Source organism: Zalophus californianus, chromosome 10 (genome assembly GCF_009762305.2).
Source record: "Zalophus californianus isolate mZalCal1 chromosome 10, mZalCal1.pri.v2, whole genome shotgun sequence".
NCBI lineage: Eukaryota > Metazoa > Chordata > Mammalia > Carnivora > Otariidae > Zalophus > Zalophus californianus.
This window is the reverse complement of record NC_045604.1, coordinates 67,363,150-67,388,433: the sequence shown is the minus strand read 5'-3', so window position 1 is coordinate 67,388,433 and position 25,284 is coordinate 67,363,150. Positions and strand designations below refer to the sequence as shown.

Sequence of the window (25,284 nt, the reverse complement as noted above, 5' to 3'; positions counted from 1 at the left end):
GAGCCCAAGGCTCACAATCGATCTGGAAAGAATGTTTGCAGCCGCTGCTGAGATACCCACAAAGAGAGTTCTAGAAGGTTCTCGGCACTCTGGCCCCTGCTTTCCTGGCTGCCACGGAGACACAGCCGACCCGGAGGGTCATTAACTCAGCCGGCCATCGTGTCCCTCTGTGCCTTGTGCTTCGGGGCGGCATGCCTGGAGGCAGGAGGGGGACAGCCAGAGAGAGGGGGAGCGTGGACAGCAGGGAGCCCAGCCTGGCCTCCAAGCCCCGCCAACCGCCAACCGGGCTGAGTCTGGGCTTCATCCTGCAGGAGGGGGTAAGTTCGGAAGCAAGAGCCCAGGAAGGATGACTCTGGAGGTAAGCAGACAGGAAGAGTCCTCAGCACAGCCGACCAGGCCTGTCATGCATTGGCAAGGGGGACACGAAGGCAGATGCGTTCCTAGCCGGGGGGCTGGGTCGGGAGGGGCACCCCGTTTCTAGCTGAACAGGCAGCAGGAGGAAGAAGCAGTTTGTGGGGAAAGATGATGAGCTGTCTTTTTTTTTTTTAAGATTTTATTTATTTATTTTGACAGAGAGAGAGACAGCGAGAGAGGGAACACAAGCAGGGGGAGTGGGAGAGGGAGAAGCAGGCTTCCTGCAGAGCAGGGAGCCCGATGTGGGGCTCGATCCCAGGACCCTGGGATCATGACCTGAGCCAAAGGCAGACACTTCACGACTGAGCCACCCAGGCGCCCTGGTGAGCTGTTTTTGAACACGCGGACTTTGAGGGCCTGTGGGGAGTGGGAGCAGGGACAGCAGTGGGCATTTGGATGGGGCGTCTGGAGCCCCGTGAGAGGTGGCTCACCCGTCTTCAGCTCTGGGTGGTGACAGAAGCCACGGAGTCGCTGGGATGAAGGGGGGCGGGGAGCAAGAAGAGAGTCAGACTGGGGCCAGAACAGGTGCGCACGCCCTCACAGCGGAGGAGGAGGGGCTCCCACAGGACACTGAGGGCCCGCTGCCCGGAGGACAGTAGTAAGTGTCACCCCGACAGAAAGGACCTGTGTCAGGCACGGGGCGGAGCCTTTAATCCCCAGTAACCCCTATCAGGCCCGCAACGACCCGCTAAACTAGGTACCGTGATTACCCCCACTTTAAAGTGGGGGCCAATTTTCAACTGAGACCCACACAGCTGCCCCAATCCCTCAGTGTCGCCGCAAGCCAGCCAAGCAACGGGGGCCGTCCCACGCTGACAGGTGTGGAGGGACAGACGGGGGACTCAGACGCAGGTAACTTTACAGGTCTGGGGACAGGCAACGGTGGGCATCGTCACCCGATGTCCTCTCTCTCTGTGAAGTAGGGGTGGGGGTGGCAGCGGGAGAGCGAAGCTGCCTGCGTGCTGAGTGGTGGGACGGGGGGTCGGGGGGCACCTGCCAGGGCCCATGCGCAGCTCCTGGCGGCCAGCGGCGGGGGGGACTCCTGGTGGCCAGGCGGGGGGGGGCAGAAGCAGAGGACAAGGCAGCCACACCACAGTGGGGACCGGTCCGTTTTCACCTCTCAGGACTGAGGGGGGGCCCGCTTTGGAGGCGTCCTCGCTAGAGTGCCAATTGAGTTCCAGAAAGAAGGAGGTTGGCTGGTTACCCACCAGTACCCGCACATGTCAGAACAATAGTCCTGCCGCGTGCTAGAGAACGGAGGGCCATGCCCATGTCATTAACATCCTCAGAACCTTCCATCGGCTTTTGGATCCACCTTGTAATTCGTCCTAATGTTCGTTTTTGACGTCCTGAACCTCCGTAGCGTGACCGTTTTTAGTTCTGAAATGTCCATTCATTCATTCCACAAATATTTATTCAGTGTCAGGCAGCGGGGGCCCATGCGTCCATCATGCCCACCCTCAAGAGCCGGGGGGACACATCTACTTTGGCTGGACTAGAACAGAAGCACCATCAAGTCAGGGACCTTGGTTATTTTGTTCACTGCTGCATTCCTGGCACCTGAATTAGTCCCTGGCACGGAACAAGCGCTCAGCGAACGCTTGCTGGTCACACAAGGCATTGACCGTGAAAGCACAGGAGTTTAAGCTTTAGCCCTCACTTTTGAGACCCTGCTCGCACCGGCCCCTTCCAAGGCTCTGGGAGGGGCCCTACTATGTGCTCTCATGGTTATGTGTTTGTTTTTGTTTTAGGATTATATTTATTTGAGAGAGAGAGGGCGTGGGGGGGAGGGGCAGAGGAAGACCCAGGACCCCAGGATCATGACTTGAGCCGAAGGCAAACTCTTCACTGATGGAGCTGCCCAGGCGCCCCCGGTTCTGTGATTTTATAAAAATTTCTAAAGTTGAAACCTCTGTCTCTAGCCCAGCTTGGCCCCATCACCTTCCCCCAAAGTCAAGTGACAATGGAGTGGCCACGGGCATTTGGAGACCCAGCTAGGAGGACATGGCGCTGGGAATACACTCAGTATGGGCCACAGGGACCTATTTATGTGGTATGCGTGCTTTAAGGTGTGTAGCCGAGTTGTCGCCAGCTGTCCAGGATGGGAATGACTTCCAGGAAGACTCCCGCCGTCCACTGTGGAGACTCACCTGGTGTGTCACAAAGCAGCAGAGTCCAATGCGGTGTCGCAGAACCGAGTGTGTCCTAGGCTTCTGGTGCTGGAAATCTGTGGACATTAGAGAAATCAAGATCTGTCTTAAACAAGGCCTCCAGAGTTGTTGGAGCTTCGGGCCCCCCAAAACAGGAACCTGCCCTCGGCTGGCTGGATGATGGATGGGTCTAGGTCCTCCCAGCCTTGAGAAACAGTCAGCCCCTACTTTCCTTTGGCGCTTACAGCCAAGAAAGTGTGGTTCAAAGTTCATTCTTGGTCCTCGGACAAACGTCAAACCCTTCCGGTAAACGGTCCATCTTCCTAAATGTTGTTCTTGTGAGAACAGCTCGACCAACTTCTCCAAAGGGCAGCTAGCTTCCAGTCAGATCTTCAGAACTGATCCATCCATCAAATTCTAATTGCCTTTATATAATATCCAGATAAATATCGTCACTGCCCAATTCTTTGTACCCAATGATTTGTAAGCACGGTCATCCCACCTTAATGACTATTAGTAGATTTCTGGTGACGTTCCTTCCTTCCTTCCTTCCTTCTTTCCTTCCTTCCTTCCTTCCTTCCTTCCTTCCTTCCTTCCTTCCTTCCTTCCTTCCTTCCTTCCTTCCACAAATATATTGAGCCCTTACCATGAGTCAGGCGTTGGGCATAAAACAGTGAAGAACACACAGTCCCCTTCTTCAAAGAGCTTTTAGTCTAGTTGGGGGAGGGGGGTTGATGGGCCACGCAGGTGGTGGCGGTCCCGGACGCTCACTAAGGAAGGCGGGGATGAGCCCGTGGGTGGGGCAGCCCACTCGGGCGAGGCGAGCCAGGGAACGCTCCTTGGAAAGGCTGAGTCAACCACTTGGCAGGAGTGCTGTAGCCCTGGGTAGGAGGGTGAACGGAGTGTCTCAAAGGTGCCCAGATCTAGCTGATCATGAGAATCACCTGGGGGAGCTTCATGAATCCCACACCCAGCCAGACCTACTGACTCAGAATTTCACTGGGCTGAGCCTCAGGAATCCGCCTTAAAGAAAAAAACAACAACAACAACAACAACAACAATCACCCCGGTGGTGTTTTTGATCCACCAGATTTGGTGAAGGGGTTGCCCTTTGTAATTCAGTGGGGGATATACAGCCTGCAGGAACAGGGTGTCCTGTGGTGGCGGAGAAGGGGGCCGAGACTGGCAGGTGGAGGAGACATTAGGGCCAGGGACGGAGAGCCTCCAGGTGGGCTGTTTGAAGGCTGCTGGCCGCCTCGGGCTCTGACCGCCGTTTAGGGACCTGCTGCGATGGCGGGCACCGCGCCAGGGGCTCAGGGGCCTGAGTGCCTGCACCCTGAGCAGGACAGACATGGTGCAGGAGGCTGCCCTGGGACCCTGGGGGTCCCTGTCCCCCTGGGGTTTGCAACGAGTCCTGCCTCCACTTAGTTCAAGACACAGCTCATTGTGTCATTCACCTTTTAAAAAAAGTTTTATTTAGATGTAATTCCTATGCCATAAAATTCATCCTTTTAGAGGTGTACGATTCATGGGGTTTAGCGTATTTAGAGTTGGCCACCATCACCACTGTATAATTTTACAACGTGTTCATCACTTTAAGAAAGAACTTGAGCCCATGAAGAGTCACCCACCCCTCCCATCCCCCAGCGACTGCCAGGCTACTTTCTCTGTAAACTGTCTGTTCTGGACATTTCACACACACGGGTCACACATACGGGGCCTTCGTGTCTGGCTGCTTTCACGGAGCGTGCTTTCGAGGTTCACCCACCCACGTGTAGTATATATCTGTCCCCTTTGATAGCTGAAGACTCTTCCATCACATGGATCTCGTTTATCCATTTGTCAGTTGATGGACATCTGGGTTGTCTCCACATTTGGGTATTAGGAATAATGCTGCTATGCATACTTATGTATACATTTTTTCTTAAGCACAGGCTTTCAGTTCTCCCGGGTGCACATGTAGGAGCAGAATCTCTGGGTCCTCTGGAAAGTCCACGTTTAACGTCTTGAGGAAGTGCCACATTGCTTTCCAAAGCAGTTACTCGCCCTCACGTTCCCACCAACAGCGTGTGAGAGTTCTGGCTTCTCCACATCCTCCCCGACTTGTTTTCATTCCTTGTTTCCCTCAGAGCCATCCTAGTGGGTGAAGTGGTACCTCACTGTGGTCTCGATTTGCATCTCCCTTATGACTAACGATGCTCAGCATCTTTCCATGTGCTTATTGGCCATGTGTATACCTTCTTCGGAGAAATGTCTACTCAAACAAGCCTATGCCCGTTTCTTTTAAAGATTCAGACTTTAATTTTAATTTTATTTTATTTTAGAGAGAGCATGCAGGAGCAGGAGGGGAGGGGCAGAGGGAGAGAGAGAGAGAGAATCTTAGGCAGACTCCATGCCCAACGCAGAGGATCTCACCACCCTGAGATCATGACCTGAGCTGAAACCAAGAGTTGGACGCTTGACCGACGGAGGCACCCAGGCACCCCAACTTATACGCATCTTCAAATTGGGTTTTGTTTTTATCGTCAGGTTGTAAAAGGTCCTTATACGTTCTAGATACAAGTCCCTTATCAGCCATAGGATTTGTAAATATTTTCTCCCATTGCCTTTTCACTTTCTTAATGGCATCCTTTGAGGCATGAAAGTTTTCAGTCTTGATGACACCAATATATCTAGTTTTTCCTTTGTCACTTGTGCTGGTGGTGGAATATTTAAGAACCCATTGCCTGGGGCACCTGGGTGGCTCAGATGGTTGGGTGTCTGCCTTCGGCTCAGGTCATGATCCCAGGGTCCTGGGATCAAGTCCCGCATCAGGCTCCCTGCTCCTTGGGAGCCTGCTTCTCCCTCTGCCTCTCTCTCTCTCTCTGTGTGTGTGTCTTTCATGAATAAATAAATAAAATCTTTAAAAAAAAAAAAACCCATTGCCTGATGCAGGCTCCTAAAGATTTGCTCCTGTGTTTTCCTCTATGAGTTTTATAGTTTAGCTCTTTACATTTAGGTCTCTGATCCACTTTGAGTTCATTTTTACATGGTTTGATAGAGGGCGTCCACTTCATTCCCTTGCGTAAGGATGTCCAGTTGTCCCCTATACCATTTGTTGGAAAGACTATTTTTTCCCTGCTGAATTCTTGGCACCCTTCTCGAAAATCCATTAACCATACGTCAGGGTGTATTTCTGGACTCTGGCTTACAGACCGTCAGCCTATAGGTCTATCCTTACACCAGGGCCAGCTGTCTTGACTCCCGTACCTTTGTAGCAGGTTTGGAAATCAGGAAGCGTGAGAGTGCTTCTAGTGGTGGGGGTGGTGATTTGGACTATTCTGGGATTTCAATATGACTTTGGATCAGCTGTCGATTTCTGCAAAAAAAGGCAGCTGGGATTTGGTAGGGAGAGCATTGGAGTCACCTCTTGATGTACTTCGGTGACGTCGTTAACAGGAGTATTTATTACATGTTAATACTCAAGTATTTGTTATCTGTTTGACAGGGAACAGAGGCCAGAACAGTTCATTGTTTTGTTTCGTTTTTTTAAAGATTTTATTTATTTATTTGACAGAGAGACACAGCGAGAGAGGGAACACAAGCAGGTGGAGTGGGAGAGGGAGAAGCAGGCTTCCCGCTGAGCCTGGAGCCAGATGTGGGACTCGACCCCAGGACCCTGGGATCATGACCTGAGCCAAAGGCAGACGCTTAACAACTGAGCCATCCAGGCACCCCTAGTTCATTGGTTTTTAAAGATTTTATTTATTTGAGAGGGAGAGTGACTAAGAGGGAGAGTGCACAAGTGGGCAGAGCAGCAGGCAGAGGGAGAGAGGGAAGCAGGCTTCCCGCCGAGCAGGGAGCCCCATGCGGGGCTCGATCACAGGACCCCAGGATCATGAGCTGAGCCGCAGACAGAGGCTTCCCCGACTGAGCCCCCCAGGCGCCCCTGAAACTGCTTTTCTTGTGCCACACCTGCCTCCATGGGCCAAGCTAATAAATTAAAAACAACAGTGCATTCTGGGGAGTTGGGGGAGGCTTGACAGCAATTCATGCAAAGTAACTGCAAAAATAATTGAGGATCCTAAGGGCTACAGGGCCGGTGGTCCCCATTATGTCTCTGTTGATCACCAGTCTGCACCCAGCGCAAGTCAGGTGGACCCTGGCCAATGACAACGGATTACTGTGGGCCACCAGGCAGGAGCCCCATCTGCAGCTGCCGAGCTGGACGTGATCTTCGCTAGAACAAATTACCATAATTGCACATAATATATGGCCACTGAGCCAGTGAGTGTATTCTCTCCCATCCCTACCAAAAAGGGGATCAGAACAGTTGATTCATCTGGAGCAGACAACATATACCTTTACAGTCTTGCCCCAGGGCTGCGTGAATGCTCCTGCTCTTGGCATAACACGGCCCCGAGGGACCTGGACTGGCTGGGCATTGATGACATCATGCTCATCAGACCAGCTGAGCAAGCAGTGACTAGTGCGTTAGAGACCTCCATAGCACGTGACTCCAAAGAACGGGAGGAACGCATTGAAGATTCAGAGGCCTGCCATGTCAGCAACATTTTTAGGGTTCTGGGGGTCTGGGGCATGCTGAGACATCCCCCCGAAGTAAAGGATATGTTACTGGCTCTTGGACCTCCCACCACGAGAAAGCAAGCCCAGCACCTGGCCTCTGAGATCTACAGGTGGCATCTTCCAAACCACGTGCCAGGTGACAGGGAAGCCGGTCCACTTTAAGGCAGGCAAAGGGCAGAAGAGGGCCCCGCGGAGAACTTCCAGGCTGGGGAGCAAACGGTGTCACTGCTTTGGCCATATGAGCCAGCTGGCCCTGTGGTACTAGACATGTCCCCGTGGGAGAGTCACAGTGCAGATCCCCAGCGTCCTGGAGCAAGGCCACGCCACCTGCAGCAGAGAATGCAATCTCTTTCTAGAAGGCTGCTGGCCTGCTATTAGGCCCTCACAGAGACCACGGACTCGTGGCCAGGCAAGCCAGAACGGCTCATCGTGAGCGGGGTTCTGTCCAAGCCATTAGAATCATCAGGCCAGGCCGTCCTAAAACGGTGCGCCATGAAATGTAATTGGTAAGTCAGGGGCAGAAGGGCACACGTGATCTAAACCAGCTGGTGGGCCAGACGCCCACGCTACTGACCAAGCCCCTCTGCCTCGGCTCCCTCCCATGGCTCCATGTGCATCTCCGGAGAGCTGGCCAGGACCAGTTAAGAGAGAAGGAAAGACCCTAAGACGGTCCATGGATGGCTGGGCTCTATATGGGGGTGCACGCTGAAAACGGACGCCAGCTACATTGGTGTGTAATTCAGGGGTGACCTTGAAAGACAATGCTAGGCGGAGATCCTCTCCATGGCCAGGCCTTCCGGCAGTGAATGTGATCCAGCTCGTGGGAAACAAGAAGTGGCTGGGTTTAGAATAAACAAGGACTCACGAGTAGCGGTGAGTGGCTCGGTCAAGGGCCTTGAAAGAGAAACATTTGAAGGTGGCGACTGAGAAGTCTGCGGTAGAGGCACTTGGAGGGACGTATGGGAGTGGGCGAGCTGTGGAGAGATCCTGGGTTTGCATGCTCATGCCCCCGAAAGAGCGTCCACCAAAGAAGTGCTAATAACCAGGAGGGTTGGCATAGCGCATATGTGAGCTGGATAGCCACACAGGGAGGGACGGGGGCCACACGTGGGCCCACCACTGACCCAGCCTGCCGGCAAAGAAACCCTGAGTTCTCTCTTTGGGCTCAACCCTTGAGAGGACCCCCCAGCTGCCTTGCAAGGTGTAGCCATTCAATTTTATTTAGAGAAGACTAGCAGAAAACAGAACGACTATCTCCATGGCTTTAAAGCAAGAGAAGGACAGGGCGTCCAGGTGGCTCCGTCGGTGAGTGTCTGCCTTCGGCTCGGGTCATGGTCCCAGAGTCCTGGGATCGAGCCCCGCATCGGGCTCCCTGCTCCGCGGGAAGCCTGCTTCTCCCTCTCCCACTCCCCCCTGCTTGTGTTCCCTCTCTCGCTGTGTCTCTCTCTGTCAAATAAATACATAAAATCTTAAAAAATAAATAAAATAAAATAAAGCAAAAGAAGCAACCAGTGAGGCAAAGATGACCAGATCTGAATGTTTTAACGTTGAACACTTACTTGTATGCAAATGAAGAGACCACAGACGGGGACATCGGCGTTACGTGTGTGACACAGAAATGATTAGTGGGTGTGAGGACTTCCACATGCAGCCACCGCGACGTGCAGGAGAAGGGCCTGAGTCGGACAAGCACCAGGGACTGAATATCATTCAGTGCCCACAGACACTTACAACGTCCAGTTGTATGGCTGGTTTCGTGTACAGAAGATTCCTCACATCACCGCACGGACGATGTTCTAAAACATGGTTTTAGTGGTTGCAAAGGGTTTCACTGGTGAGGAGGCACCGCCCTATTTTACTTAACTACGTTCCCTTTTTCTTTTTTTCTGTCTTGGTAATTAACTTTGCAAGAATGAGACAGATACTCCAGGGATGGCTTTGCCTTCACTCCACGCGGGGCCTCAACGGGCACCAGCCTCCAAGGCTCTGTGTTCAGGCCCCCAGCACGGGGTCCCACAGACCGCTGCACCAGGCCACGGGGCCCATGCTACCGCGCAGGAGGCACCCAAGTAGGCCCGTGCCCGAGACACCCGTACTGGACCTCCTGGTCGGGGGAGGGAGAGGTGATGCCTCACCATGGGGGCATTGTGAGGACGGGAATCTAGGACCTAAGAGGTGGGCATGAGGACGACTCCACTCACCACCACCCTGCATGACCCGCTCAGGGGATCTGGGCTACCGGCCTCCGTAACTCCGGGCTCTGCAGGGTCAGAGGTCCTGATTTCAAAGGAAGAAACGCTTCCACCCAGGCACCCACTGAGCTCGGGCTGCCGTCCGGCTGGGCCAGGCTCCTTGTGCCTAAGGACCCGCAGATGTCCTGTCAGCAGTGGAAATGCACCTGGATCAGCAGGAGAAGGCAGGACGCTCTTACCCGTGTGGGGCAAGAGGGAACATGTCTGGCACACGGGCGACCCATCTGGGTGACTCGGTTTTCCCTCGCCCCGCTTTGACAGCTAATGGACAAACACAGCAGCTCCAGCTGGGGAGCGCACGGCGGCCTGGGGACAGACCCCTCAGAAAGAAGGGTCCGGGACCCCCCACCAGGTAAGCCACCTGGGCCGGCAGACGTGCTACTTGTGGGGGAGGGGAATCTAGAACAGATGGAAGGTCTGCAATGTCAGGGGCTGGAGCTCCTCCCCGGAACCTTCCTCTTAGAGCTTTCTCCAGGAGGAGCCCCCTGGGATTCTGGGGTTGCTGCTCCCCAAACTTCTAGGAAGGAGTGGATCTGAGCACATGGGGATAGGTTATGACAGATGCTGTGATCCCCATCGGGATGGATGGCCTCATTCCCCCAGCTGTTTGTGGGGCAACAGTGCACAGCCTCAGCTGCCAGGCTCCCTGTTGAGGAGGCTGGTCCCTTCCCGAGGGCCACCCTCATCCCAGGACCCCTGGAATCGGCTGGAATGGCCTGGCCCCGCACCCTGATGCAGGACAGCTCTGAGAGGCCTGCCAGCGTCAAGGCTCCCGCTGGGCTTGGCCGACGGCTTCGTGGGGGCTGCTCCCTCTCCCCGCTGTGGGATGTGACCCCAGAGCACTCCCCGATAAACGTCCGCAGGCTGACACCAGCCCTGGCGGCCTCCAGGAGCCCGCAGGTGGCATCTGAGCGGATCCAAGGGGAGCAAGAAGGAGGATCCTTCAGCAAAGGGGCAGCTGGTCCAAAGCCCTTGGGCAAGACCGTCCATGTGGTCGGACCAGCAGAAGCCAGAGTGGCTGTAGGGGAGGGAGCAAAGGGGCCGAGCAGGACGGTGACCCCAGACGGACCACACGGGACCACACAGGACCTCGCAAGTCACCCCAGGATTTGGATCTGTGCTCAGTGGCACCATTCCATGCGTTTCGATATGAAAAGTGACACACCATCTACCACACCCTGTAAATGAATCATTCCGTCTGCTGTCTTTGGGGTGAGGACAGCCCCCAGGAGGCGGCTGAGGGGTACGTCAGTGACCCGGGGCAGGCGGGACAGCGGCTCAGACCAGGGTGACAGCACAGGGTCAGTGGGTTTTCTGGGAGATCGGTGCAGGGTGTGACAGAAAGAAAATCCATTAGACCAACAGCAAGTCCTGCCCCGTGCGCTCGGAAAATTGACATGTACGTTGCGCTGATATTGGTTTCCAGAGAGCGTTATTAAAGATTTCATGTAGTTGATGCAATCTATTATTTGCAGGGAATAGATCTTGAACATCTTTCTCACTCTCTCGTTGTCAGTACGTGTTGATCTATGCTGTCATTTTTTAATGAGTTAATTTTCCTAAAATACAATTAGATGGATAACTTTCATGATTGCACTTAATCCCTTCTCTGGGGACTTTTAGGTTACTTCTTAATGTTTTACGACAATAAGCCAGATCAGCAACACTGTAGACACGTCCTTGTGTACTCACTCACTCTTACTCTGGGGTGAATTCTAGGAAGTGGGGCTACCAGCTCAGAGAGCGTGCCCATTTCTAGGGTTTTTGAGATGGACTCCTAATTGCCCAAACATTTCCCAAAGTACTTTCTCTCTACAACAGAGACCTAATCCACACATGAACATGGGTTTTTGCCCAACAACGTTTGTGCTGAAATAAGCAAGAAGGAAGTCACCAGTTCTCTGTAGAAGAATAATTAGTTTCCCAGGCAAGGATCTTGAGAAAAAGGGAAAGGAAGAGCTAAATAAATAGAGGGAGGGCAGCTGAACGTCTAGGAAGTGAAGAGGTAGGTCTGTACCCAAGGGGGAGCTGAGCTTCCAGAAACTTCCATCTGGCTTGGCCTCTGGCTAATGGCTCCACATGACGTGCAGGCTACTGTTTCCACTCCTGAGTGAGGCGTGGACAGCCCTGCAGAATCTGGCCCCCTTCTTGCTTTTCGGCTCCAGCCCTGCCCCCTCCCTCGTGGTGCTCCATGTGATGGGACACCCCTCCTAGCAATCGCCTCCTGCCCTCCCTCACTCTCTCGGTCTGCCCAAGCCCTTCCCATCCCTCAAGGCCCAGGGCAAACATGAAATCTCTGGAGCGGTCTTCCGTCTTCCCAGAGCCCTCTGCCCACCGCTGGGGATGTCTCATCCCCGGGCTCCAATGCCAGGCATACAGCAGATGCTTAGTACATCCTGGCCAGCCCAGGTTGACTCAGAACCAGATTCGGGGCACCTAACCCTCATCCAGTGCCTTTGACACCGTCCCAAAGTAAGGGCCTGCGCAGCAAGAACGCGCACAACCCAAAGGCAGAGTGCACACCCCTCTCTCAGCTCCCCGCCAACCACTTCCATTACCCGTTGAAATTCCAGCGGAGCTTATTTCCTCTGGGCGTGATAGTACCTCTAGCTCCATTACGAATATCCCCGGAGGCACTGATTCTCACCACTGTTAACCCGACTAACTAGAAGGCCTTAGTGCCTGTCCGAAGCCACGGACAGCCTACAGGATCGGGTGCGTGCTGCTCAGCATCACAGGGACACGGGGGCGGGCAGCAAGGAGGCAGGGGCACCCGGGGAGGGGATGTCCACGGGGGAAGGACATGTGCGCTGGGAGGGAGACGGCGAAGAAAGGTTCCCTGGGACTTTCTGGGACGAACGTATTCCCTGCGTAGAACTCTGATTTCCAATCGCCTCCGGTAAATCTCCTTTTTGCTAGAGTGCCAGAAAATTCTCAGGTAATTTTCCAATTTCAATTCACCTTAATCTTAAAAATAAATACATGCCTCGTGGCATTTTTCATAGGGGTGGGTGTTTGATGAAATAAAGTGAGTGACACCAGGGTGTCACAACTCCAGAAAGGTTTTGCGTCGCTGGTTAAGAGTTTCGCAGTGAGTGGGAGTTTGATGAACTGAACAGTGAAGTGGCTTCCAAGTCACTCTGCCCCTACTACGCTGATTTGCAAACATGTAACCTTCCTACACTGCTGCACAGCTCCGAGCCCTGGGGTGAATGAACCGTGCACAGCTAGTGCGAGGCGCCCACCGGGCAGCTGGAGAAAGGACTGGAAGCCTACGTTAGCCATCAGCTGACAGCTGCAGGACCCCCGGGGGCCCTTCGGGGGCATCGAGCCAGAGGCAGGACCAGCCAAGACAGCGGGATGGGCCACCAGGTTAGGGCACAAAACCTCCCCGGGATCTCTCCGGACAGCAGCAGGTTAGAGCCCTGGCTTCACGTTTCCTTCTAAAAGAGGCCACCGCCTGAGAAGGTTGACATGCTCCTTTCCGGCTCTCTGCAGTCAGAGGGTCACCCGCCCAGGAGGGGAGGGGAAAGGGCAAATCAGCGGCAGTAGCAGCTGCCGGTGCTTGGGCTCGAGCCTGAGGCCGCGCTGGGTGGCGTCTTTCAGGACCGGCGGGGGCTAGACAGGTCTCCTGATGTTTGAAGGGAATTCAAGACTTCATTTCACGTTTTTTTTTAAGATTTTATTTATTTATTCATGAGAGACAGAGGGAGAGAGAGAGGGAGAGAGAGAGAGAGAAGCAGAGGGAGAAGCAGGCTCCCAAGGAGCAGGGAGCCCGATGCGGGACCCGATCCCAGGACCCTGGGATCATGACCTGAGCCGAAGGCAGACGCTCAACCATCTGAGCCACCCAGGCGCCCTCACATTTTTTTTTAGCTCCGGATTATGTATGGGATGATTACCTTGGATTAATCATTTGAATTGTGATCTTCCTCTTTCCCAAAGGAGAGGGCCTGAGGGGTCCTTTGGGCCAGGATCCGTCTCCTCCAGAACCCGGCAGGTGGTGTCCCTGATGTGGACACACCTTCACAGGTGCCCTGCTGACGCCCAGGTGACTTTTGTGGCTTTTCCTCGGATCCAAGGGCTAACTTCCTCTCCCTCTGGGTTTTCCTCTTTCAAAACTCTGCATAGCTGCTAATGGATGGCATAGGGATAACGCAGGTCAGGCCCCTGTGGACATTTTTAAAAGGAAGTCTCAGGCGCCTGGGTGGCTCAGTCGGTGAAGCGTCTGCCTTCGGCTCAGGTCATGATCCCGGGTCCTGGGATCGAGTCCCGCATCGGGCTCCCTGCTCGGCGGGAAGCCTGCTTCTCCCTCTGCCACTCTCCCTGCTTGTGTTCCCTCTCTCACTCGCTCAAATACATAAATAATGAATCTTTAAAAAAAAAAAAAAAGAACTCTCTTTCAAATGAAATCTGTACCCACTGTCCGTATACGAAACAAAAAAAATGAGAAGAGGTCCTTTGACTGAGCTTGGATGGGGGCCTGGAGCCCTGACCCGCCTCTCCCAGCCCCTGGAAAGCAAATCTGTCACAGGTTCCAGAATTCTGCCATCATCCGAATCGCAATGTCTCCATCTCCACGGGAAGTTTTGTCATCTGGCATTTCAGTGGCTGCGTTAGAATATTACAAGAGATTTGGCAGCGTCCCAGCGGGAGGGGCGAGCGCCCGCACGAGGCGGGGAAGCCAGCGGGCGCTCAGGGGCTCTGACAGACCAGTGCCAGCTATCGGCACCATGCGAAGCACCTGCTGGGGAAAAGGCCTTGGGGAGAACCAGGGAACGGAAAGAGGGTGACACGTGTCTTATGGAGGTCGGACGGCTCGTCCGCTTTCCTGTCCAGCTAAGGACGCCCCCCGCAGCGGCTTGCCTGCGGAGTCCTGTTGGGCTAACTGTCGTGTGCCTAGCCTGCAGCTAATGAAACTGTAGCAGGCGCGTGCGCACGACCCCTCAGAATCCTCCCAAAACTCCAGGTCCAGAGCGGGGCCACACGAGCAGCCTCCGTGCTGGGTCAACAACCTAACGCAAGACAGCTGTTACTTGGGGTTTTTCGGGAAGAGAGGAGGGGCTCTGCCTGGGTGAGCAGAGGGAGCTGCTCTGGTATTGGAATTCTATGAAACCAAAGTGTGTTCTTTGGAATCAATGAACTGTTCCCAGGCCCAGGAAGGCATGAGGTCAGGCCCGAGTTTGGGGGCTGATTTCAGGTGCCTGCTGCCTTTAGCAAAGATGGAAAAGCAACGAGCCCTGCCCTCCTAATTCCCCTCGCCAACCACACCGTGAAGGTTCACCATGTTCTCGGTGCAGTTCAAGAGAAGCTCACTAAACGTCCTGTCCTCTGAAAACTGACCCGTCCAGCAGGGCCCATGCCAAGAGTGTTTCTCTTCTGGTATCGGGGATGGATCACAGTGCTCCTGTGGTCAAAGGCACGGGTTCCCCAGGTGAGGGGCGCTGGTCCCCGGAGCCGGGGCCCCACGCTGAGCCCCATGGACTCTCACTCAGTAGCTTCCTGAGAGGCAGTGTGGGGGAGAACAGCGAAGGGCCAGGATTGGGAGCAGGACTGTCCGAGCTTAGGCCCCAGCCTCTGTAACGGGGGCTAATGATGAGACCAGGGCCCTGCACACAGCAGGTGCAATGTAAGTGGGAGCCGCCTTGACTCTGACCCCTGGATCTGCCTTTGTGCTGCGCCTCAACCCCCTCCGCACCCGGGGGGCCACGCTCCGGTGATGATGTCTTCCCGGCGCTGAACACAGGGGCTGATTCTAGCTGTGATACCCCTGCCCACCCCACGCCCATCTCCGGACCCCGCGGGTGACGTGCACCCTGGAAGAGCACCAGCATCCCTGCTCCAGACCTTGGTGTCAGCAGATCCACTCGTGATTTGGCTGGAAAAGATCACTTTTCACCTCCTGCCCTAAGCTGCAAGGACCAGCAGCCATGTGGTCTGCGTTTCCCTGGTGGTTATGAGTGACTGTGACTGGAGAGGCCCCTCCAGGCAGTCCTGGAGCAGGTCAGTGGGGCCTGCTCAGCTAAAAAGGAGCTGGATGTTCGGGAGTCTCTCCAGCCAGGTCCTTCTGTGACCTGGAAAGAAGCCAGCGCCAGGATTGTCTTAAGGAGAGACGATGAGAATAATTGCCAGGTAAGAAAGCACAGTAGCCATAGACGCTTTCCGCAATGAAACGCAGTCCCCCGTCCTCCCTCTGGCACGCCGAACCCCAGAATCAATACCATCATTCCGAGTGCAGCGTCCCCAGGACAAGATGTGAGTCCGCTCCCCGTGCCCGGCCAGCCCCCTGGAGCCTGCTATCTGGGGCTGTGCCCATCCCTTCCCGGGATCCCGGGCAAGGTGCCAGGGTTGCAGATTTCTCTCGTTTCACAGGAAGCTTTGTTCGAGGCTTGAGCGCTCACAGTGGCTGTGGCCCTCTCTCTCCATTCTGCTGTCTCAGATGTAAACTTAACTCGCTTTTATGGAGCACCTATTGTGCTCCACACACCATGCTGAACACATCCACCAGCACTAGCTTGTTGAATCCTCCGAGGTGGGTGTCACCGGCGTTCCCATTTTACCGGAGGAAATGGACACCGGGGGCGGGGTGGGGGGTCAAGTTAGCAAAGCAACACAGAAAACAGGGGCAGGGTCAGGGCTCCAGCCCGAGTGCACACCCACTGTCCCCCGTTTCCCTTATCATGCTTGCCCCACATTCAGGCATTTCCAGTCTCTGAGGAAAGCGAGCCGCCATGGGAGCAGGTGCTGATTAGAGGTTCTGCCTGTGGCGTGGGGGAAGATGTGGTAAGCGCGGCGGCTGGGGGCCCTGTGCCCAGAGGGATGAGGGCCAGGGAAGGGGTCCTCCTCCTCGTCCTGGAGACCAGGGCGCGGCCCGTGACGCAGAGCATCCCAGCTTCCAATCCCACAGCAGGGCCCCGACGTACTGTGCTCCGTGGGCCACTGTGGTCAGTACCCACTGGGGCTAAGTCAACCCCGAGACATGCCCACTCACTAAAGAGCCTCTCCATGGCTTGTCTGTCACAGACTCTTCGCGAGGGCCCATCTTGTAGTAAAGTGCAAGTGATGAGCGCAAGCAGAGCAGGGGGCCGCCCCTCCCCGCTTCTTGCAGTTCCCCACGTGGAGATAAAAGTATGGATCGCTTACCCCTCTATCAAAGGGCACCGAGATGTACAGCAAAGCGGACCTGCCTACAGATCTGTGGATTTTTTTAACTTATGAAAAAAAGAGGCCCTTTCTGACAGTTTTGCTTAGAGACCGGGGCAGAGACTGCAGGTTCCTGCGTGATGCCCGTTGTCCTTTCCCCCCTCGTTACAAAACTCCGAGTTTATTTGTGGCAGCTAAAGTCTACATTTGCAAGGTTACCTGGCCAGTGACGTAGCAGAGGTGGGGTATGTGCGACTTTCAAGACGTCTGCTTAGACTCGGATGGCAGGTTGTCCTTCTGTTGCCGTTTGCCGTTCTGCCTCGATCCTGCTGCCCGGAATGCAGATGGGATGGCTGACATGCCGCAGCCCTCTTGAACCATGAGGTGACCCTGGGGATGGAAGCCCATGCTACAGATGGTGCTGGAGAAAGCCAGAGCAGCTTAGGGTTTCCTGACAACTTCGTGGAGACGCCATGCCTCCCCAGAACTGCACTCCTCTGGCCTCTCCTTTGACACCAGAGAGTGAGCCCTTGTATCCATTGTGGGAAGTCTAAGTTAATCCTTAAAGGATGGGTCTTGTTTGACTGAAGGTCCTGGAATGTCTAGCTAGCCCAGGGCACCTGAGTCCTATCTGCTCTCTGCCTTTTTAAACACACATATGTGAGTCTCCCTCACAGTGTGATGAAGCACAGAGCATATGTTCACCTGTGCAAGTTTAGGTATGGAGACTTTGCAGGTAGTACTAAATTAATGCCTAAATTCAGTCCTTTGTTGAATAAATAGGTATGACACATTGACCATGCCAGGCATGGAGCTAGAGACATGATCTCTACTCTCTGGAACTTACGGGCCATTTAAACAGTGAGATGTGTACTGGGGGAACGTTCTCTGACAGAGAGGAGCTCCCCAACCTAAGCTCAGGGAAGTCTTCCCAGGAAACACTGGGGCCTGGAGGGTGGGTGGGAGGCAGGCAGGCCTTGAAAAGAGAAGCTTTCTGTGGCTGATGTGCAACCCCTTTCAATGGACCGCACTTATCCTTTCCAGAAAGTCCGTGACCCAGCAGCCGAGTCTTGCTAAACCTGCAGTGATCTTGAGGTGATCGATGCTGATGACCATTCTGTTGCTGGACCCACATTCATTTTTTTTTTAAGATTTTACTTATTAGAGAGAGAGAGAGAGAGAGTGCCCACGAGCCGGGGAGCAGCAGAGGCAGAGGGAGAAGCAGGCTTCCCCCCGAGCAGGGAGCCCAACTCAGGGCTCGATCCCAGGACCCTGAAATCGTGACCTGAACCAAAGGCAGACGCTTAATGACTGAGCCCCCCAGACGCCCCACACCCACAGTTTAGAAGGGAGTTCATCTTTTTCCTTCTTTTGCTTTTACCACAGTGTTTACTTCCTACCAAGGCTGAGAGCAAGGGGGAAAGTGCGCGTGGGTCAGACAGTCCGATCCGATACAAGGAGTAGATTTAGGGAAAGGTCACACTCTGTGTGTATCCCGATCGGTTTACATTCCAGGGCCTGGGAAGGGGGGGGGCAGGGGAGTACCCCCAGTGAGCCCTGGTCTCCAGCCCCGTTTGACTGTCACTCCCCAGACCTGATAATATCGAGGCAGCTCGAGGCCTGCCACTTCTGCCCTTAACAGAAAGTTTTTGTTCACATTGAAGGTGAGAATGAAATGGTTATAAGTAGCAGAAGCCAACTTGAGCCAGTTCACGCAGGAAAGGACAAGTCACTGAAACCGTGGCTGCAGGAACGTGACGAAATCGGGGGCTGGAAGGTATCGGGAGTGTCTCTCCATGTCTCATCTCTGTGTCCACAACCACTCTACTTTTCTTGCTCTGTGTGCAGAGTCACAAAATTAAATCAAATAATCATTTGATAATAATGCCTTAGCATTATTTTTCACGTGGTCAAGAGGTCGGCCCAGAAGGAGACTCTTAGTCTCAATTCCACACCAGCTGGCCCAGCCTGGCTTAGAAGCTCCTCCTGGGGTGCAAGCCACGGGCAGGGGAGGAGGCCACAGCAGACCACAATCGAGCCCACGCCGGCAGCCACGGGCATGTGAGCCGGCAAAGCTGGGGAGGGAGGGTCTGCTCCGGCCTCCCCCAAACCCTCCGATCCGCACAGCCCTGACAAGGCTCAGTGGGAACCTGGTCTCTCAGGCAACCATCCATGCCCTGGCCGGGGTGAGGGCCAGCTCCATCAAGGCAGAGATTTCTATCTGCTCAGTGTACTCTCAAGCCCAGCATCTAGAACGATGCTCGCACCATGGTAGGCAGGCAGATACCCAGGACATCACATAATGAATCTATGCCTTCTTGGAGAGGGTGGGGGGCAGGGGGCAGCAGGGGAGGGGAGGGCACGGGCGAGGGATGTGAGCCAAATCGGAAAATACTCCTGAGGCGCGTGCTTATTTGTAGGCATGGGCCTTCCCAGCTTCTGGGCCCCAGACAGGATTAGGGAGCAGGGACGAGCCCTGGTTTTGGCGCCTGGCAGACACATCGCTTCGTCCCACAAAGCCTCAGTCCCTGGACGCCAAGCACTGCTGTGCTGTTGGCCCCTCTCTGGTCCTGTGACCCCTGGCCACCTCCACGTCCCTCTGTTTGTTTTCTTCGTTTCTCGTTTGTTTACCAGGGCACCTAGACCTTGGGGTTATTGAGATTAAATGGTATAACCCGTGAAACACTTCCTCGTAGAGGTGTATAAATATTTATCCACTCTTGCGTAACAGGGCTGGGTGTTCTGCTGTTTGGCCGGAGATGGGGTGGACCAGGGTGCTGGTCCCTTCCCTTCCTACAGGCCTGGGGCTCTTGGAGGGCGTGGAACTCACCAGCATGTTGACTCTCTCACACAAGAGAAGCCCTTCACCTGGCCCCTCCAGCTCCTCTAGGCTGTACGAAGACAAAGCGGTGTATTGGCGTTGCGCTGGGCATGTCTCCGGATCCTGTCCTGGTCCTGTGTCAGGGAACAGGCTGAAGCGCGTGGCTGTCCAGCAAGCAGTGAGCCCTGGGCTGTGAGGCCCCTTCCCCACCTGGCTTCCGGTCCCCAGTTCCCCTTCTCCTGCCCCCTCCCCAGCCATCCCACCCCCCCCCAGATGGATTCCCAGCTCCCCTGCCCCTTCAGCCTCGCCACCTCTTCTGCTCTGCTCTGCATGCCCTGGCCCACCCCCCCTTCCCCGCCTCCCCCCAGGCTCCCCTCCAACAGGGGGACCAGAGAGAAAACGTCTCCCAGGGCTCGTCCCCCAGAGACTCCCCTCCCTCCCTCCCACCCAGCCCCAGTTTGGCCTCAGAGCAGACCATTGGTGATGGTGATGACCATTCCCATCCTCGGGGCGGGGGAATGGGGGGCAATTATCAGACTTCAACAGTTAGGGACACAGTGACAACCTAAACCAAATGGAGAAGGCGGGAGACATTTTTTTTAAAGAGAAAAAGAACAGATAATTTCCAAGGACATTAAGCTCTATTCAGAGACACAATCTCCAATCAACACGATGAAGGGTGGGCGGCCCCAGGGGACTGGCTGAAAGGCAGCTTGATGGTGAGAGTGTCCTAGAGCTGGCTTCTCACGCAGAGCCACCGCCCGCCCAGCTCCGGCCCCGCCCTGGCCCCTCGGGGGTCAGGTCCAAGCTGTGGGGCTCTGGGCCTCCCTGCCCCCTGGGGCTGCCTTCCCGAGCGCGTCCAAGGCCTCCCTCACAGGGACACAGCAAGACGGCAAGACAGGTTGGCTGACAGAATTCTCTGAGTCGCCCAGAAGGAATGAAGCCTTGTGCTATTTCCCCGAGCACTGACCGGGGTCGGATGCTGAAGATGAGGGCATGCTGAAGTGTTTGACTTCTGAAGGCAGGGGAGGAAACACCTGGGTGATCAGGCCTGGGCCCTCCCCACCCCCACCCGAGGTGGTGTGGTCCTCCCAGTTAGCTGGGGCCCCAAGATCGTTCTAGGGGCAGAGAGAAGGCCCTTACTCCCTAGGAGACTCTTCCAGAGGCCTCTTTCCTTTCAGAGTCTTCTCCTAACATGTGAGTCAGACAGGGGGCAGATACAAAGAGCCACCAGGTGCTCAGAGAAGGGAAACAGGAGCTCCAGACCCGGCCTCAGGGAGTTCACCACCTGGGTAGAGAGCTGAGACACAGCAAGACGTTAGACTGGATGTCGGCCATGCGTTCACGCGCCTGATGTGACGGCACAAGAGGTATTTCCCTGAGCTTAAGACCGGGAGGTCTGAGACTTGCTAAGATGCTCGTGTTGCCTGGGATTCACATCGGTTCTTCCTTCGAAGAAGCCTCAGAGCTCTCTGCCAACGTCTCAGGAAACCTTGGTCAGATTCCCCTCTTTCGTTTTTCTCCATCCCGAGGCCAAAATTTCTCATCCTTCCTTCAGAGCCAGGAAAGTGAGGAAGCAGGCCATATGCCTGCCTGCCAGGCAACCAGTCCAAGGTTTACCCGGACCCAAAGGTGTGGCCAAAGATTTCCGAACCCCCACTGGCACCTCGGTCTTCATGCACTGGATGAAATCATTGAGTTTTTAACTGGGAAGTCCACTCGAGGATGTGGAGAAGTTGGAATCTGGTGCACTGTAGGTGGGATTCTAAAATGGGTGCAGCCACTGTGGAAAACAGTATGGCGGTTCTTCAAAAAGTTCAAAATGGATCCACTTCCATCCAAAAGAACAGGAGCGTGATCTCAAAGAGATATCTGTGCACCCATATCCACAGCAGCATTATTCCCAGAGGTAGAAACAACCCACGTGTCCATCAGTGGATCAACAGGCACAGTGTACTATCTACACCCAGTGGAATATTACTCAGGTCTTAAAAGGAAGACAAGGCTGTCCTGTCACGTGTTATGTGTGTTGGAACCAGGGAGAAACACAAGGACATTGTGCTCAGGGATATGCGCCCGCCATAAAAAGGCAAACACAGTGCATTCCACTCATACGAGTGGGATCTCTAAAGTAGATTTCTAGAAACAGAGGGTAGAAGGGTGGTTGCCAGGGACCGGGGAGAGGTTGAGAATCATTGTGTAATGGGTATCGAGTTTCAGTTTCACAAGACAAGAAAATCCTGGAGACCCATTTTTTAACAACGTAAAAATGCCGCATGACTGAACCGTACACTTAAAAATGGTTAAGATGGTAAATTCCATGTTATGTTTTCACTACAATTTTTTTTAAAACATTCAAAGGTCCAGCCAGAAAAAACTCTGTTACCATCTGAACCATTTTAAGTGTAGCATTCAGTGTGTGTGTGTTAACAACCCTTTAAAGGTGTAAAAAAACCACGGGGCTCAGTTGGTTAAGCATCTGCCTTCGGCTCAGATCATGATCCCAGGGTCCTGGGATGGAGCCCTGCATCGGCCTCCCCACTCAGTGGGGAGACTGTTTCCCCCCATTCCCCTTCCCAACCCCCCGATCATGCTCTAGTGTTTGTGCATGCGTGAATAAGTAAAAAATCTTTTTAAAAAAATTGTGAAAAACCAGGCCTTACAAAAAGAGGCTACGACCAGATCTGGCCCACACACTGACGTTTGCTGACCCCTATGCTAGATCAATGACCACAAGACCCAGATTTGGTCAAATGTAAAGGCTTTCATCTAGGACAAAGGAAGGTCATCCATACGAAAGATGGTAAGAGCCCCAGCCCCAGGGTGGCTGTTAGGACCCGTCCCTTAGTCAGACTTTTAGCTCCGCCGCACACCACTGTGCAATCTTAGACAAGTTACTCACCCTCTCTGTTCTCAGTCAGCTCCTCAGTATAATTGGGGTGATAAGTGAACCTTCCCTCTGGAGTCATAGGGAGGGCTAAATGAGATAATATGCAGGAAGCACTTGGCGTAGCACTGGGCTCACGGGACGCCCACAGCAAATGTTGGCATCTATGCTTGTCAGGAACAAAGCAACTCCGAGGAAGACATCCGGTTCACTACCACCGTCACGAATGAAGCCGCTGGAGTTCCAGGATGAGGTCGTGGTCAAACGTTTTCGCTCAGCCTGGAAATACAGGAGCTGACCAGGGGTGGTCTGGTCCCCTCGCGCTGGGGCTCCTGGGTGGGAAGCCGGGGGCGGGGGGCCCGAGCTAACCCTTAGTGCTGTTTGAACCCTGGCCCTGGGCCTCAGGCTTTAATGCAGCGAAGAGACTGCCCCCACCAGATAGAAGAGGGGTGACCAGATGGTCAACAGGGGCCGGGGATGGGGGGCGGTCACAAGAGAGCCCAGGGCAAGCTGGCTGAGGCCAAAGCCTCACACTGAGGCGCCCGCACACACCCTGCATCTTTGTTCCAGTGGGCGTGACCGGTGGCAACAGGCCAGGGCCGGGGGGGGGGGGGGGGCGGTGTGGCTGCGCACACCGGGGTCCTCAGCAGGCATCAGAGAAGTTCGGGATCAGGACAAGGATTCCGACGCTCGCCCCATAACGCTGGATTTAAAGCGGCCTCCCCATCCCACCCCGCCCCCTGTCAGCAGCATTGGTCCGAGGCGCCCTGTGTGCACAGCCAGGTGGGAATCCTTGGGAAGGGAACTGGGCAACCAAAGACGTGGACTCAGCCGTGGCCGTGGCCGTCTCACGTGGCTGCACGACGGGAGCCAGCAGGGGAGGCGGTCACCCGAGGCCGGGGCTGGCTCCACACCAGGCCCAGAGAGCTTCCGAAGCAGGGGACGGAGCCTGGAGGTGCGCAGCCGGCCCCACCCTGCAGCCGCTCCTCCGGGGTCACTGCGGGACTGGAAGGGAGCCCAGGGCCAGGTGCTGGGCGGGGAGCCATTCGGGTTTAGAGGAAAAACAACCACAGGCCAGATTTCAAGGCTGGGAGTCTCTCCACCCCCTCCTTCCAGTCCTTTCTAAAGAGCTGTCTGTGGACTGTGAGCGCCCCAAAGGGCAGGGCTCTGCAGGAACCTCGAAGGCCCCAGGTCACCTCCAGCAGCGTGTGCGGCTTCCCTGGGCGGGGACGAGACAGGACTCCGCAGGCAACCCCCGGCCCAGCGAGGACCAAGCCTGAGTGATTCAGACACGGAGGATGGAATACCTGCAGGACCCACACTGGAAACTCAACCAAGAAGAACAAAAAGAACAAACAAGATCAATTCCCTCTCCCACACACACCCTCCACTGGAGCCAGAATTTTCTTAAGCCGAAGCTACTGATGTTCAGAAGTACTTGCATCCTGTGCAGGGACCCCACCCTCGGCAGGAGCCCCTGGAGCCACGGGAGTGAGGGCCTGCCCACTCACACTGGGACCCCTCCGAAGTGTCAGCTTCCAAGTTACCTCTCCCAGGGTGGGTTCGCTTCCAAACTCCGAGTGGGTTAGTGATGTGGGAAACAAAGGCAGAAAAAAACTTAGATTGCCTTACTGCCTACAGCCCACTGACGAGTCCTTGCAACAGGCAGGGTGACCTTCCTCTGGGAGCTCAGCTGCCTCGATGTTAATACTTGGCTAAGGGCAAAGGGCAATCTTAGTCTGACCCCCAGGATCCTGTAAGTCTCTACTTTAACACAGAAAAATTCATTTGGAGACTTCCTTTATCTCTGCCCCACAAGGTACATGTTGGCAATCATCCCCAAGCATGTGACCCACCGACATACACCTGAAGGGTCTCATGACTCAGGTTTTACTAAACAATAATAAATGACCTTTTCCTGACAACAGCCCCACAAGGTTCTGGAAACCTTGCTTCCAAATTCCTTAGAGACTTACGCTCTCCCTAACCCCCTCCCAGCTTGAAAGTATAGAATGGGCCACTCCTCATGCCCCCGGTGCAGCATTTTTTGCCCACGGGTCCTGTCCCCGAGCTTTAATAAAACCACCTATTTGCATCGAAGACATCTCAAGAATTCTTTCTTGGCCGTCGGCTTCGAACCCTGACATCTCTCCTGCACCGTCAGGAGTCAGGCTGTTTAGAGCCTAGAAGTCACACACCTCCCAGATGCTGCTCTCTCCACAAGCATCCAGGTCCATTGGCATCTGCAGTCACGCTGACCCAGGGGTCCTCGGGCTGCAGCCGACTCCAGTCCAGGCATCAGACCTCCCGTGGGCGGAGCCCCTCACGCCAGAAAGCAGCCCGAGCTAATAAAGGGAGGGGCGTTTTAGACATCGTGCCCCCAAGCTGGTTCCCTCTAACTGCACATCCAGCTCCCACCAAGATGAAAATTTACATTATTTTGCATTTTAAACAATTTATTAGTCTTCCAAAGAGTACTGATTGAAGAGCAGCAATTAACAACGAAGTAATCAGTTGCAAATTGCCAATAATTGCTGTCATTTCAAGGGTGCGTTTTTTCCCCTCCTCTTTTCTTCTCTCTGTTCTGTCTCTGGTTTTTTAAGTAAGCCCTGTGCCTAAAGTGGGCTTGAGCTCAGGACCCCGACACCAAGAATCGCATGCTTCACCGACGGAGCCGCCCGGGAGCCCCTTGGTATCCCCAGTTTGGAACCCAGCCTTCGCCTGCCTCCTATTTATACAGCTCTGAATCTCACACCCCGCTCAGCAGGGCATACAGCAAGTGCTCACTAATGACAGGTTGCCTGGTAAATACGCTCTGATGTCGTGGATAAGGGCTGACCCTGGGCTCGGGAAGCCGGAGTTCAGATACTGGCCATGGCTTCTTGACTCTGTGACCGCAGGAAAGTTACTTAAACTCTCTGGACTTCCGTTTCTTCCACTGTCCCTCATAAGGTTGCCTGAGTATTAAACTAAAGTGCCCAGCACGTAGTCAATATTTAATCAATGTTAGCTATTTTCGTCACTAATCTTTTTTTTTAAAGATCTTCTTTA

General features: G+C 54.6%; 1 long non-coding RNA gene across 1 annotated transcript; it reads left to right on the top strand.

Moving 5' to 3' along the window:
- Positions 1–32: 32 nt before the first annotated feature.
- Positions 33–18,455, top strand: LOC113933270. The gene is made up of 3 exons (XR_003523309.1): positions 33–358; positions 13,328–13,433; positions 18,190–18,455. It is a non-coding gene; the product is annotated as an uncharacterized LOC113933270 (long non-coding RNA).
- Positions 18,456–25,284: the final 6,829 nt, after the last annotated feature.